This window comes from Diceros bicornis, chromosome 27 (assembly GCF_020826845.1).
Source record: "Diceros bicornis minor isolate mBicDic1 chromosome 27, mDicBic1.mat.cur, whole genome shotgun sequence".
NCBI lineage: Eukaryota > Metazoa > Chordata > Mammalia > Perissodactyla > Rhinocerotidae > Diceros > Diceros bicornis.
In genome coordinates, this window is record NC_080766.1 from 4,854,005 (window position 1) to 4,869,668 (window position 15,664).

Genomic DNA, 15,664 nt, shown 5'->3' on the forward strand with positions numbered 1-15,664 from the left:
GGAATTAGGATCCTAACACCCCCAAATTCTGTCAATGACTCATTAAAACAAAACAAAATGAAGCAGAAAACTGGAGGAAACAAATAAAAACTGTAGCACAGTTGTAAACCTATTAAGTAGGCTAGAAATTTATAAAATATCATGTATAAATATATAAATATATATAAATAGTTAAGAAATCTATAATATATAACATATACTACAATAAATATGGCACTTACCCCTGAGAAAGATCTGAAATTTGCTTGTGGAAGTGGGCATAGGAAGGGTTGCAGCAGCTTGAGAGTTATTGTGAAGTGATGGAAGGAAGGTTATCTGGAATCAGACAGAAAGTTGTAACAGCATATGACACTGGGTGTGCTCGTAACGCACATGATGTACCTGTATGTTGAGGTGTGTATGTTGTGTATTGCTGTGTGGCTAGTTTCAGCTGGTGCAGTTTTCTGCATTCACCTAGTGTTTCTCGTGGACAAAATCACGCATGAGCAAACACAAAATCTGTGTTTTGCTCAAACTGTTCCTTAATATAACAATCTTATTGGAAAACATTCCCATTTTCAAAACAAGCATTATAGCAGAACTGAGTGTTGGTGAAGAAAGGACGATTACTATGGCAGTGAAAAGAAGGAGTGAGAAGGATTGTTGCAAAAGTGTCAAGACAACGAGCAAGTTAGTGTTTAGAACCAGCTAAGACCAAAATGAGAAGTATGTGATTGATAAGGTCTTAAAATAACCTGTCAAGGAGAATTTGTGTTCTGTCAAAAAATCAAAACTTAAATTGTAGAAACCAAGGTCTAGTGATTGCATGTAAAAGAGAGGGAAGAACATGCTCAGAGACTATATTAGGATTTTTCCGAGGGCCCTGCAATCGCGTTCTAACTTGGCATCCTGTTATACAGAGAGTAAAAGCATTCCTAGAATAGAAAGATGCTTACATTAAAAATATAAAAACTTTTTTCAAAACTTTCTTTTAATTCTCTTTACGGGAATGTTTCTATTTTTCTTTATTACCCTATGTCAAATGTGCTTAGATGGAATTTCAGACATTGTTTTCTGGAAGAATTGAGAATCATTGAGTCTTCTGGAATAGTTTCCTTCTTACCAAGGCCAACACAGGAACATTCGTTTTTAGCTTCCTGTAGGAACTTATTTATCTGGAATTAAATGACATAGAAAAGAGAAGCAGAGTGAGATTGACAAAACTTATTTGACAAATTTGACGGAGTCATTTCTCAAGAATGTATTTTGAGTTTTAAAGAAGATAACGGAAGATCAGATCTCTATTTTAAGCTAAAATAACATATTCCAAATCACATGCACAAACATTTGTTCTTCTTGCTAAAATATCTCCTTTAACAAAACGAGATATCTCCTTCAACAAAATATCTCCTTTACTTAAACAAAGCTACAACATAGTATTCTGAGAGCAAAGCAATATTTTTATGGAGGAAAATTATGAAAATTGGCAGATTTAATTCAAGGAAATGAAGAAAGACATAGGGATCAAATAAATTTTGATTTCTTATAATATGGGACTCCCAAACATGCATATGTATCATCAGGTCCCACACAAAACCCGGCATGACATTTCTGCTGTTCATCAACTCCAGCACTGTATCTCTCATGCCTCCAATAATCAAATAGGGAAATTCTCTGACCCAGTCTGATTTTTCATATTTTGCTTAAGAGATTTTTCCAGAAAAACCAAGGTAATTCACCTCCATTTGTAATGCTTCACTACGAAGCTCTCATGCATTCATTCATTCATGCAAGCTGTGGGCCTTGTTCCTTTCATAGTAGTGATCAGGCATTTATTCTCTGCTCTAATTTCTTTTTCACTTTAATATTTTAAGTGCCAGAATTGGTTTAGAAATATATATATGTGTGTATATGTCAGAAGATAGAGTGGCATATTTATGTATATTATATATATAAAACATATATAAAAATTTCTAAAAACCTTATCCCTAGAAAATATGAAAATGAGATCACAAAGCCCAGCGACTATTATGGTAAGTTAGACAAAGGCAAACTTTTGCTCTTTTAAAATTTAGCAATGCTTTAGGCAGGCACATTTACCTATTTAAATCTTGGCAATATAATTCAACCACCACTATAGTTATTAGAAATGAACGAGGGCATATGCTTATCAGAATATGTTAAATTCTTTTATACTGATAGTCTGTTTTAGCAAAAGATTAGTTTCAGATTACTGTAAATTGCACATGGAATGTATCTGGTGGTGTATTACAGTAATGACAGAATAAGAGAAATATGCAAAGAAACATTTCTTGCAAACTAAAAGATACCCTGGACGATAGGTACTCTTTTCAATTGAAAAGTGTTTTTACTAAGACCATAAGTTTGTTTTCATTATTTCTCTAAAACCTTGTGCTATTTGATAGGAAAAAAGTCAGATTTCCACTGCTGGAGAACTGTTAGTAATTCAAATAATGACAACATCATTTTAAAATGATTTTTTAAATAATAAAGCTGGAATTAGAGTTTATTATATACTAGGTGACAGAAGGGAACTCATAGTAGATAGCAGAGCTACATCACAAAAAGTCTCTAATAATTGTATCTAATTTCAAATCTGAGAAATGGTGCATAAGACCCCACTCTGAGTTCCATGTAATGCAAATTTAGCAAATCAGGTTATGAAAATGACTGCTGATAGCTACCCTAAAGATAGTTGCTTCTTGTCTCTCAAATAGTTAGGCTGTACTCATCTTCACATAATAACCCTCTTTTAGAAATCTCATCTCCAATACTCCTACAGGAATAGGAAACTTTAGGTCAGGTTATGTCATTATCTCCATTATATTTATAGTAGATTTCCCATGAATCCAGCTTTATTCTGTAGTATACAAAGCATTTTTATGAACTCCCAAGTAGGAATGAAAAAAACTGGAGTTATTTGAGGCTGGAGAAATGTTTGAGTTGAGTGGAACCTGAAACACAATCTGCAAACCACAGTTCCTCTTCATTTTATATATATTTCAAGGGAAATTTAGTTCAGATGTTTCTGATTAGTGTACACAGCTCATCAAACTTGCTGTGGATGAGTTATCTGATTTCTAGAAAGCCTTTTTCTTTGCAAGGCGTTTCCCTCTGTACATGAAGTCCAGTTGTGCCTGCATTAGATGGTATGCAAACTGGAAACGCTTCTGGTGCTTGTTAAAAAAAACGTATCTGAGTTCATACCTCTATTTGATGAGAACTTTTAAAGCAACCATGTCCCTTGTCTCCTTAGAAAAGCAGTAAAAGAAAATAACTGATATACTAGAAGTGACTTAATCAAACTGTCCAAATTAGAAAAATAATTTGTGAATTTATAGTACACTGAATCATACAATATTTGACTACAAAATGGCTAACATATGTTAGAAGCAGTAATGGAAAGAAATTGAACCAAAAGTTGAAGGATCTGGTTTCTAACCTCAATTCTGCTGCACACTTTTTAGGTGATTTTAGAAGAATCATATTGTTTTTTTTAATCTTTATCAGTAAAATGAGGAGATTGGATAAAATGATTTCCCCAGAAACAATTCTTAAATGTTTGTTTAATTCCTGAATTCTGTATACATTTTATCAATAGCGGAATATATGCATAAAATATAGCTGTCTCTCTAAATATTACCAAAAAAAAGTTTACCTCAAGTAATGATCTTAATTCACTTAAATAAGTTTATGGCAAAATACATCTTGGTCAAAATTCAACTAATTAAGTGCCACAAAAATATTTTCTTTGTTTTTTTCTATTACCTACTTTTATGAAAAAGAAGGAAAAGATATGATGGACTGAATTATTGGTTGTTATTAACATTTTTTCCAGATTAGATTGTGGTGTCCACATATAACCCTCTACAGCTCATTACATCAATGGTCTTCACATAAGAAGTAATATAACAATGACTATCCTAAAACACTGAAAATTATGAGATTATTTACTATTACTTTATTATTTTATTTACTGTTAATTGTAATAGTTTGTGTTATGCTGCAGCAACAAATAGCCCCATATCTCAGTGGCTTAAAACAACCCCAGGCTATTTCGTGCTCACATTACATGCTCTTCGTGGGTTGTCTAGGGACTGTGTTCCAGGTTGTCACTCAGGGATCCAAGCTGATGGATACTTCAACTCAACGTTTATTTCACAATCATGACATCAGTAGGAGGGCCATGGCAAATCATTAACTGGTTCTCAAACTTTGACACAAGGTGACATATAACTTCTCTTCACATATCAGTAAGCAAAGCAAGTTATCTAGCTACATATGAACTTCAAAAGGATGAGGAAGCACAAGTTTAGCATGTGCCCAGGAGGCAACTGGGAAATAAATGGTAGACGGTATTAATGACTTCCACGTCACACACACACACACACACACACACACACACACATGTTAAGTGATATTAAGTGCAGCAGGCTGACTAAGAAAAGAAAGTTGACTGATTAATCTTATATTTTTGAAATCAAGAAGTGAAAGATTTTTTCCAATTGAAATAATTAAAAAATCATATAATTAGATACCCCTAACCTTTATTTATTTGAAATGTTAATTTTAATTAGTACCTTCAATGATATAAAATTTTATTATCATCCTTAAGGCTAAAAATTATTTTTTTTCATATTTTTATAAAATCCTTTTTTTCTTTTAATAGTGACATCTAGGAATTTAGAAGAATTTACCACAATTATAAATAAAAGTCCATATGATATGTATAAAATAGATATCATATTGACTATTATTTATACATATTATATGTACTCTGTGCCAACAATTAATAAAAATTATTCTCAATCTTTGTCCCCAAAAGGAAGCAATAATATAATTTATTAATATTGTCTTTACTCACATATCTTAAAAATATTGATTTATTACCATTCTAGATGTATAGTTTAAGACATGACCTATTGGAGTCTTCTTTTGATGGATAAAGAACTGCTAACTGGAGTCACCCTTTATCCCTCCCCTGAGCCTTCCCATTATACTTAGAGCTCAATTTTCTGTCTCCTCTTCATAGCTTTTTTTCTAGCTTTGTTGAGGTCTGATTGGCAATAAAAATTGTATGTATTTAAAGTGTACAGGATGATGATTTGATATATGTATACATTGTGAAATGATTTCCACAATCAAGCTAATTAACAGATCCATTAACACACAGAGTACTTTTTTTGGTAATGAAAGCACTTAAGATCTACTCTCTTAGCAATTTTCAAGTCTATAGTACAGTATTATTAACTAGTTATTAATACTATTAACTATTTTTAATTAGTCACTATGCTGTACATTAGATTGCCAGAATTTATTCATCTTATAACAGAAAGTTTGTACACTTCGACCAACATCTCCCCTTTTCCCCCATCTCCCAGCCCTTGGCAACCACCATTCTACTCTTTGCTTCTGTGAGTGTGACTTTTCTTAGATTCCACATATAAGTGAGATTATTCGGTATTTGTCTTTCGGTCTGGTTTATTTCATTTAGCATGATGTCCTCCAGGTTCATCCACGTTGCTGCAAATGGCAGAATTTCCTTCCTTTTTATGGCTGGATAATATTCCAGATGAATATCCATTCATCTTCATCCATCCATCCATGCTTAATGCCATATGGACCAAAGGTATAAGAAAGAAATATTAGTTTAAAGTTGTTCCTTGTGCATATTGTATTGCTTCCTCTTCTGTGCTACCATAGTGCATATATATATTTATACACCATTTAGTGAGTTGAATTAGAGCTTCTGTACTAGATTGCAGACTCCTTGAAGTCAGGGAGCACGTCTTACACATCTCAATAACTCAAGAACTTAACCCCAAATTAGATAAAATTGAATCTTTATGGAGCATGAAGCATGTACCAAGCCCTTCACAAAGTACTTTCATATATTTAACCTCACTTTATCTCCTCAAATTCTCAGGAAAGATGATACTACCCCTATTTGACATGTAAGAATATCAAAACTCAGATGACGTAACTGTAAATACCCAGTGTTGCAACAGGGAGGGAGACAAGATTTAGACCTGGTTATTCTGACACCAAGTCTGATCATTTTTCCCCTATATCCCACTGTTTCACATATTAAGAATCTGGTGCAGAATAAATATTCAACAAATATGTGTTAAATGCACCACCATAGTCATCTTTTATTGCAGAATTTTTATCTGTAAAGAGTACGACAGGAAACAGGTATTTTAAGAAGTTGCTGGGTGGGATCCATGGCACCGGGAACACAGAGCTTGGTTAATTCTTCTAGTCAACCATAGCAGGTTCTGGAAGAAGGGAAATGAGAATTGTAAACGGGGCAAAGCAGCTGCATACCATTGGACAACTTATTATGAAACAAAAGTCAGAGGGAGGATAACAGCAGAATGACTCTGATAACCCCAAATTGTTTAGTGGTAACTGACTCCTGTTAATGGTATTTTGCTCTGCTATTCTTTCCCTTTGTAAAGCTGCTTATCAAAAGGCTGTTGTAATTCCTATCATCTTTCTATCCTAGCCATGAATATAAGTATATATTTTTTACTTAAAGATAGAGTGTATCTAATAGAAATGAGAGATCACACCCACAAAAGAAATTCAATGCATTGCACTTAGATTTTCCTTTCTGCTATTTCTGGTTTGTTTTTCATGGGAGCCGGCTTTTTGGAGGCAAACAAAGGGTTCAGGCTAATGTTTACATTCCTTTAATTTGGTAAACTAAGAGCTTAGCAGAGAGATAAAAAGAAGCTGGTGAGGCTCATAGAAAGATGGCTGCAGCTCTAATCTATTCTGATCATAACTATTTTAATTTATCAAATTGTATAGCTCTAATGTATGTTGATCCTTATTTTCTTCTCATTGAAATATTTTGATATTTCCTATAGCAGGGATAATGACAGCATTTCATTCCCGTATATATGTCTTTATAATTCTCATCTCATTAAGTTCTAATAGAGTCTGTTTTGTTTTTCTGTATAGCTAACACTTTGATGCATTTTGTTATATTTTTCTATATAGCTCTTTGACATGTTCTGCTCCCTAATTTTTCTTATGTGTATTCTCCTATATTAAAATATGTTCTGCTCACTTCAAGCTCATTTTGAATTCTGGACTCATTTTCCAGGGGGAAAATAAGCACCTCCTCTCTGAAACATCCTCTCCAGCTTCTGTCAACAGCAAACTTAATGAGCTTGCTTCTAAGACATCACTTAGGACACTGATGAAAATGCTAAATAGCTTGTATTGTTGATGCTGGAAGCATTATAGATTCACTTCTGCAAGGTTATAATTCTGTCATCATTGAGGTCAGCATTGTGACTCTCAGATGATACTGAATTGACTTTCCTAGGTGGAGAAGGGTACAACTGTTTATCACATAACACAAATGTGATCTTACCTTAGATCACTGTAACTTTTTCCAGAATGATGTCAAAGGTACCAATATTCCTCAAGCAATTCATTTTAAGATTTCCAAAATATAATTAATAAGAGGCAAAATGATTACTTACACAAATTCAATATTTTTCAAGTGAACTTAAAACATACTTGATAGCCTTTAAAGGAACCAAAGAAACCTAACAGACCCGTATCATAAAGGAGCTAAAGAGAGTCTATCTTGATATATTCAAAATAATTGCTCAGATTTCTCCAGTTGGTGTTATGGACCAAATGTTCGTGTCCCCCCAAAATGCATATGTTGAAGCCCTTACCCCCGATGGTATTAGGAGGTGGGGACTTCGGAAGGTAATCAGTTTTAGATGAACTCATGAGAGTGGAGCCCAGTGATTCGATTAGTGCCCTTACAAGAAGGGACCCCAGAGCTTCCTCTCTTCACCGTATGAAGATACAGTGAGAAGGTGCTGTCTGCAAGCCAGGAAAAGGACCTTCCCTGGAGAACTGAATTGGCCGGCACCTTGATCCTGGACTTCCCGGCCTCCAGAACTGTGAGAAATACATTCCTGTTGTTTCAGCCACCCTGTCTATGATATGTTGTTATGACAGCCCAAGTGGACTAACGCAGTTGGACTAGCACTTTATGATTCAGTCATAGCCTATGATTCTTTCATAGGCTGAAAGAAATACTAAGAGAAATGAAAGGCCTAATGAAGAAGCTGTTACAAATACCTCTGACTTAAAGGAAAACTCAAGTAACATGGCATCATGAAAAGATCCCTGATCAAGGAGATGGTAGACTCAATCTCTGACGTTTTTCTCTGTCACTAAGAAGTCAGGTGATCTAGCACCAAACAGTTTACTTATCCCTACCTCAATTTCCTTATTTAAAATAAAGTGGCTAGAGGAAATTATTTTTAAGATTCTTTTTAGTACAAAAATCTTAGATTTCAAAAGATTAAAATAAAAGTAGAGCACTTAATTGTGTGCATCTATATACATACATACCCACAGATGTACACTCATCTGCATAGATTTAAATGTATATGAGTTTGATAGGTATGCAGTACAATGCATAATGTTTTGCTTTCTCCTCTTTAAATAAAGATACAAAGATCAATAGCGAGAGGAGAAATATATTTTATGTGATAAGGATATGAGATGCATTTCTTAATGGATCCAAGAATCAAGAATTCATGTGATGAGCAAATGGCGTAAATCCAGATAAAGAAATTAGATAAATCCTCATACATGCCAGAATGCACACATTGAGGGTGGTAGGTTTTTGGAGAGATGGGCATGAGAAGGAGGACACTATACTACCATATCAAATTTTGCAAAAATGACTGCTTATTATAATCACACTTTAGGTTGACTATCCTTTATTTTTCACCTGACCTGAAGATCTCTTGTTATAAGATCTCACAGCTACCTTTTCCTTACAAAAATATATACATATGTTTTGGGGCTGGCCCAATGGTGTAGAGGTTAAGTTCATGCGCTCTGCTTCAGTGGCCCCAGGGTTCATGGATTCAGATCCCTGGCGCGGCCCTGTGCACTGCTCATCAAGCCATGCTACGGCAGTGTCCCACATACAAAATAGAGGAAGAAGGGCAGAGGTGTTAGCTCAGGGCCACTCTTCCTCAAGCAAAAAGAGGAGGATTGGCAACAGATGTTAGCTTTGGGCCAATCCTCCTCACAAAAAAAGAAAAAAACTATGTACAGATGTTTCATAAGTCTGTGAACTGGATAATAATTTTTAATAAATATGTATCTGTCCCTCCCAACTTCTGGGTGTGGCTGCAGCATTTTGAGGCACCTTGCCTGCTAAAATGGTATATGCATCACACACCTGCTTCTCTGCTTTGGCATCGATTGATGGCACGGCTAAAAGTGATTTTTCCTCACTCATATCAGTTTGTAGGGTAGTTGCTACAGTTATTTTTAAATATATATTATTTACATTTTTAGCACCCTAGCCTCCTCATTCTCCCCAAATCTAGGCTCATATCTTTGAATGGCAGAAACAATAGGCTTTTTCATTTTTAAAAATTTTCTTAAGTTCATTTGATAGTTTTGAGGTAGAGAAAGAGAGAGAGAAGAAAGAAGGAGAGGCAGGAAGGAAGGAAGGAAGGAAGGGAGGAGGAAGGAAAGGAAGAGAGAAAGAAAGAAGGTCAGGCACTAGAAATAGCGTATCAAATGGAGGGAAGCATGAATATTACTGCCATAGATAGGCTGGGACAAGATTGGTTCTTCAAACCACAGAGACCATGATACCGGTTTACTCACCAAACTGGTTATAATTTTGAGTTTAATGAAGAAAAATTATCTGAAAAATCATGCCATGTAAATATGGTTTTTATTTCAACTTTTGCCTATAACCATGCTTTTGTGTGTGAAATGTATTTCCCCACTGAGTGATTTCCCACATTTGCCACACATATCCTCCCACCCCCCTGCCTTGGAACCTGTGTGTATTTTTCTTTTATAAACTTTGACAGAAAAACTGGGGACTTTTTACCAATTAGATAATAAAAATAACTTTCCCTATTTCTCTCTGTTACTCAGGGAAATCTCAGCTGTGCTGTTTCCTTATTTCCTCAAGTTATATATGATCCTAATATATGCTCATTAATTCAGACACACTGAACATTTATTTTATTTACAATTTTTGCTCCTTGGTATTCTCAGGAGATGCACATCTCAATTTTATGAGTGACTTGGGGGTAAGCAGTTATGCAGTCATGCTGCAGCCTGCTTCGGTGTCACACATTCATAATGTTGAACACTCAATCTACAACCCACAGCAACCCATCACCGTCACAATTCCAATTACACAATGTCCTGTTGCAGTATTTCATGTCATACCTTTGAGACAGGCAATTCCTGATTAGCCCCTGGATTTCCCTTGCTTTTAATGTCTGGGCCCATTTGGCCGTTGACCTAGTATAAATGGGAGGGGTGAGTATGTCTTTGGTCTCCTGTAGCTGCAGAGGGCTCAGAGCAGACATAAAACAGGCCTACAGCCCTACAACATCTGAACAGTGTTACCTGTCTGTAGTTCTCATTTTTACACTTGGCATGAGCTGCAGTGACCTTTACCCTGTTCTTTAAAGGGATGCCTTTTATGGAGGTTAAGAGTGACTTGGCCCCCAAGCTAGCAAAGTCCTAGGTTCCCACTGAACTCTAACTGTGCCATATGTGCATGGTGTTGTGAACGCTGACTTAGTGGTATGGGCAACCGTCCACCAGAACCGAAAGCACTGAGATCACCACAATCATATGACTCGTACCCCACTGATCATTACCAGAGTTAGGAAAGTCAGGCTTGGGCTACATTTGGACCACGTGAACTAATGATAGCACAGAGAGCACATTCTACAGCTACTTGTAGCTATTCTTGTTAAAGTCAAACACAGGACTTGTCCTGAAAATAGTGTCTCGACCACTTGCCTCTGGATAGTCATGCGTATTTGCTGTATACTGCTCTGCTCTACATAGAGTTTTGACTCCACACATGTTGCCATGCATGCAGGATCATTTGACCTACAAATTAATAAATTAAATGTATGTTTCTGCAGTTTATTACTTAGGAATTCCATCCATAAGAGATGGTGAGAAACACAAACATTTCCCTTTGCTTTCCATTGATATGATAGTTTGGGCATTCCTGAAGGCTTTCGTAGGCCAAATCCCGGGGAAATAAATGTAATGTTTATGAAGTGAGGAATTCTGACTTTTGCAAACCTGCAGTGTAATGTTTTACTATGCAAAATCTTTATTGAGGTTGTAAGGGTATTTGTTTATTATAAACTTCTTTGATTCTACTTGTAATACAAGTCAATGGAATAGAAATAAAACTTTATTTATTACCCTTACAAATTTCTCTTGATTTTTGGTTATTTTGAAGATGCTATTTTAATCATGCCATCTCAGAAAAGAATAGAGAACTCATCACTTACCATGATAACTGTAAATCTATTATAGATCATTTAAAAAGATATTATTTTTATCTGCCTTACTCTTCCCTCACCCTTCAAGCAAAGCCCTTGAAATGATAACAGAAGTAACCCTTGAGCTAAGTGGTTCACTAGGGCCACACGCATCTCTCTGTAGTCAATGAGTGAGCACAGCACACTATGTCTTTCCTGTTCATTCCTCCCACTGACACTTCTTCGGCTCATTTAATTAGTAGCCTCATCCTATCATGAATGCTGGAAGCCACAGAGTTGAAGATGCAGTTTCATTGTTTTCTGATACACGGTGTCAAAAACAAGATCCCAATATCCAAATATTATTGAGGTCATGAAATGAAGAGCTGAGTCATTTTTATTTCTGAATTTAGATTTCTACAATTTACTTAAGTGAACAGTTGAGATAAAAAATAAGTACAAAATCCAGAGATTGCACTCCTTGGTATTTACCCAAAAGATTTGAAAACGTATGTCCACACAAAAACTGCACTCCTGTGTCTCTAGCAGTTTTATTCATAATTGCCAAACCTTGGAAGCAACCAAGATGTCCTTCAGCAGGTAAATAAACTGGATTTATAACAAAAGATTTATAATAAATGGATAAATAAACTGTGGTACATCTAGACAATGGAATATTATTCAGGGCTAAAAGAAACGATTTTGTAAGCCATAAAAAGACATGAAGGAAACTTAAACGCATATTATAAATGAAAGAAGCCAATCTGGAAAGGCTACATACTGTGTAATTCCAACTATATGACATTTTGGAAAAGTCAAAACTATGGAGATAGTAAAAAGATCAGCGGTTTGCAGGGGTAGGGATGGGGATGGGAGCGAGGGGGGATGAATAAGCAGAGCACAGACACTGTAATGATGGATATATGTCCTTACACATTTGTCCAGATCCATAAAATATACACCAAGAGAGAATCCTGATGTAAACTAAGGGCTTTAGGTGATAATGATGTGTCAGTGTAGGTTCATCAATTGTAACAAATCTACAACTCTGTGGGGGATGTTGATAATGGGGGAGGCTGTGCACGTGTGGGGAAGGGGGTATGTGGGAAATGTCTGTACCTTCCCCTCAATTTTGATGTGAATCTAAAAATGCTCTTAGAAATAAGTATTTAATAAATAAATAAGCAAGTACAAGAGAGTAAAAATTGGTAACTCGATGTCAAGATCTATTACCACAGTATTCAAATTTGTTTTTGAGCTAGACTGTGAGCAGTAGAGAGCAGGCCTGTGTTTCACTTGCTCATCTATTTCCAGGATCCACCTAATAAAGTGTATGACACAAGGAAGTTATTCAATGCATATTTCTTGAATCCAATAGAAAAAGAATATTCACTATTCTTTTTAACTGTTAACTGTTCTTTTTAAGCTAACTCCTTAAAATGAAGAAAAAAATAAACTGTGTTTTCTTTCTGAGTAAGCTTTGTCTTAAAAATCTTTCTTAAATAATTTTTCTTTCCTTTTACATTTATACTTTTCTCTTACAGTTTTTCTTCCCTCAGAGATTTATTTCATATAAATCAATACCTGCATCCTTCTCTACAGTACTTGCCCAGAACAAACTATCAATAGGGAAAGTTAAATGAAATGTCTAAGTCCAGATATATTTTCAGGAAGAAAATAAAAACCTGATTTTTATTTTAAGATCTGATTTAATACATCATTCTTGCTCTTTCTTAAACAATGTATGTTCTCTACATAGAAAGTGTGTGTGTGTGTGTTACGTATGAAGTCTAATGACCAAAAAAGAAGGTTTAATCAGTACTTTAATTTGTCACATTTTGTTAGTAAAATGAGATACAGTATAATACAAAAAAATAAAAAATATTCTCCCAGCCTTTGGTTTGCTTAAAATCAAACGGTGGACAAATCCAAATTAAAAACGACTAAGGATCCATATGCCGCAATATTTTTAAAAGCTTACACTAATTGCATAAATACAGAGAAGCATTAAAGATATTCTGGCAATGTGAATCCAAAATTGAATTGCTCTGCATTATTGGAAAAAACTAACTCTCCCTTCAACTCTCAACTTCAGCATTTGAAGTTTCAACATATAGATTCTGTAGGCACTTTGCTACCCTGCAGAAAACCCAGAGAAGATGGAAAACAGTTCGATCAATATGCTCAATAAACTGTTTGCTCACCTAATTGAGGGGAGGGCAAAAATAACTTAGAGCATTTCATTTCATTGACAGCAAGCCTTGGTTGCACAGCCTGCTTGCTGCCCTTAAGTAGAGCACCTTCTGTCTCCCCTGGCTGATCTTTTCAGAGGCTGAATAAATAGGCTTCTATCCTGATCCTTAACCCCAACTGAACTGTGAGAATACACGAGAAAGCATGTGGTGCTTTCTGAATTCTTTTAGAGAATAGTGATGTGTAAATTTATGCCTTTGTAATTAGAAGTCCTAAGCATTGCTTCCAGTATATGGCATATCTATGTCACATTGTATGCTGTTACACATACTTTATGAGCATATCTTGTTAGAGAAGCAGGAGCAGGGGAAGGGCTTCCCATGACACCTGTTCCACTAAGATTATGATTGATTGTTGAGCAGATTTTTAAATATCTTTCATAGCTTACTATAGGACAAAGTGTTGTGTGTCATTGAATGTCTTCGGATCAGGTGATGCCTCCTCAGCTTTTCACTGCCATACGGCACGAAAAGGGTAATCATCACATTTTTTCCCACAAATATAAAATGTTGGGACCTAGAAAGCCTTACTTATAGACCATTAATAACCCTGTAGTAAATCCCCAACGCTTGCTTTATTCTGGCTTCATTTGACCATTGGAAAGGTACCTCCAGTGTATTTAATACATTTATGTCTGAGAACCCCACCTCAATTGGCACCATTTTATGTCATTGTCCTCAAAATGATAAAATGGTGTAGTTCTTAGAATATGTCCCAAAGTGATCTGGTGGAAAAGTTTGGGCAACAGGGCCTGTTTGCTTTCTTTCTTATTCCTCAATGTTTGTGTGACCTTTAGCAAATAAGCCATCCTCGGGCAATGGAATGTCAGTGTAAAGTCAAAGGATGCCATTTGTAGGCTGCTTTACACTTTTACCTTCCATTTTTCCTTGTTACTTCATGTTTAACAAATGAATCAGCCTTTTCAATTAGTTAATAGAGAAACATTTCAGGACTGTCCACTAAATGTAACCAAGGATCGAGGGCTGCTTTGCTTCTATAAAATCTTAGTCCAGACTCAACCTGAGGTAGTTTTTGATAATAATAATACAGCTCAGTCAAGTCCTTGGATTTGGAAGGTGGTGAAAGACAAGGGGACCCTATGCTGTTGTGATATTGTGATGCCAACAGACTGGGAAGGGATGCTTCGTAGTTTGACCTGACATTGCAAATACCTTGAGGCACTCTTCCTACAGCCTGTCTGACATTTGGTTTCAGCCTTACCTCATGTAATACTCACCAGAGTTGCAAAACATAAGTGGTAATTGTTTTCTCCTTAGCCACCAAGTCTGCTGAAATAGTCTTAGCTTCTCTCATGAGTCAAAAGATATTTTATAACTGATATATCCTGGATCTGAGAAATGGGAGAATGGTAATATAGTCATACTAGCGACAGAAAACTGTACATTAAAGTGTGAAGTTAGATGTTCCCCAGATAATTACTTAGGGATTGTTTTAACTGTTTTCTGTATTCTAGCTGGCCTGCCAGCACAGAATTCTTGAGATGTGACTTAATTCCACCACATCAAGGTTTTTTTTTTTGTCTTGTGATAAGAAATGGAAGCTTCTCCACGAAAAGAACATCCATGAGGCATGTTCACAAGGCAGATTTCAGTTCATGCACAAGATCAATATTTTAGTCTTTAGGAACCCATAAGGACCTCATTAACTAAGGATCTTGACAAAAATAATGTGGATAATAGCTCCATTGACCATTGACATAGTAGAGCCATACTTCACGTCTTTTATTTACAAATATTAATAAATACTGGTGCTTATATAAAAGGTAGTGAATAAAGAGTTCTGCATATATGAACTTCTTGCTTCTTTGGCTTGTACACAGTCAAGACCATCTGATTCATGTGTAAACAGACAATTAACAAAACAAGAAATACAATGGCAATGCGCGTTATAAATTCTTATAAGTAATTAATAAATGCCAATGCAAGCAAAGATATAATTGCACATCTCTATACTTGATATAGCTTACTTATTAAAGGAGAATACCTGGTATTAGCAAAGTATGTAGAAAAGATTATTTCTGTACTGTGTTAATAAATTGATATGGGTTTTTGACAGCAATTTGAACTGGTTATAAT

At 35.5% G+C, this 15,664-nt stretch overlaps 1 long non-coding RNA gene across 1 annotated transcript; it reads right to left on the reverse strand.

The window, feature by feature from the left end:
* Positions 1-227: 227 nt before the first annotated feature.
* LOC131392991 (uncharacterized) lies at positions 228-14,915 on the reverse strand. The gene is made up of 3 exons (XR_009215818.1): positions 14,806-14,915; positions 1,103-1,154; positions 228-315 (listed from the first exon to the last, which is right to left on the reverse strand). It is a non-coding gene; the product is annotated as an uncharacterized LOC131392991 (long non-coding RNA).
* Between the last annotated feature and the right edge of the window lie 749 nt (positions 14,916-15,664).